This window comes from Sceloporus undulatus, chromosome 1, assembly GCF_019175285.1.
Source record: "Sceloporus undulatus isolate JIND9_A2432 ecotype Alabama chromosome 1, SceUnd_v1.1, whole genome shotgun sequence".
Lineage (NCBI taxonomy): Eukaryota > Metazoa > Chordata > Lepidosauria > Squamata > Phrynosomatidae > Sceloporus > Sceloporus undulatus.
Window position 1 is genome coordinate 12,510,891 of NC_056522.1, and position 1,077 is coordinate 12,511,967.

Consider the following 1,077-nt stretch of genomic DNA (forward strand, 5'->3'; position numbering starts at 1 on the left):
GTGTGTGTGTGTGTGTGTGTGTGTGTGTGTGACATCACTGATTCCCAGACATCTGAATTTTGGCAGAAATGGGTTGTGGCATTTGTCTGCATCCCTTTGAAACTCTTACCAATTTTTCACTTTAACCACATGTAAATATGTTAAGGCTGTGTGTATGATATCGTAATTTAAAGGTATAATTTTGATTTTGGTAGTTGTCTGTGTCACCACATTACATTCACCGACTTATGGGAATTACGATTTACATCGCTTCTCAGCCTTTTGGCTAAGATCAAGTGTAGGAATTACAATTTAGGAGTAACGTTAGTATAAAAAAACATTACTAAGGATTCTGTATGGTGTGGTATAGGAGGAAGTGAATGGGAGTGTGACACCAGAAGTTACTGTACTGAATGACACCAACCTTAGGGTTGGTGACACTGAGTGTCACATACTGTTGTATAACCAGCAGGACTGCTTGCATAAGGAGGTTTTGGAGGCCTCCTTATGGAAGCCAGTGAAGATCCATACATTTGCATAACTGGCCAACAAGATTCCAACAACATGTGTGAAGCTGTATGTGTGCTATTCCCCCTGCTGGGATGAGCATGCAGTCAGTACCATGGCAGGCTTTGCCTCTGGTGTTTGTTCCATTTGGCTACAGATGCATGGGGTGACTTGACCTGGTGCCCTTCAGATGTTCAAGACTACATCTCCCATTGCAACCACTCAGTGTGGTCAACCGATAAGAGTTCTAGCCAAATGTCTGTAGGGCACAAGGCTTGGGAAGGGCCTAGATTAGAAGACAACAGCCCTGGGATGTAAAGCTAGTAGTTGCTGTTTATAAAACTCTAATAAAGGTATAAGTGCAAAAGAATATTCCTGAATGTTCAAATCACCCATAAATATAAATCAATTACTTATTATTTCATTAAACTGAAGATGGAAAGACCTCATTCCTGGCTCTTTGTGTTTGCCTCCTGGGGTCTTAGATAGCTTTCCCTGTCAAATTAAAAGAAAAGAAAAGATAAATAAACATGAGAAATTAAAATTGTCTAGGTGTGTAAAAATAAAGGAGGGAGGGTAGGGAGGTGGCAA

General features: G+C 40.7%; 1 pseudogene; it reads left to right on the plus strand.

Moving 5' to 3' along the window:
- Positions 1-245: 245 nt before the first annotated feature.
- LOC121920087 lies at positions 246-425 on the plus strand (annotated as a pseudogene).
- The last annotated feature ends 652 nt before the right edge of the window (positions 426-1,077 follow it).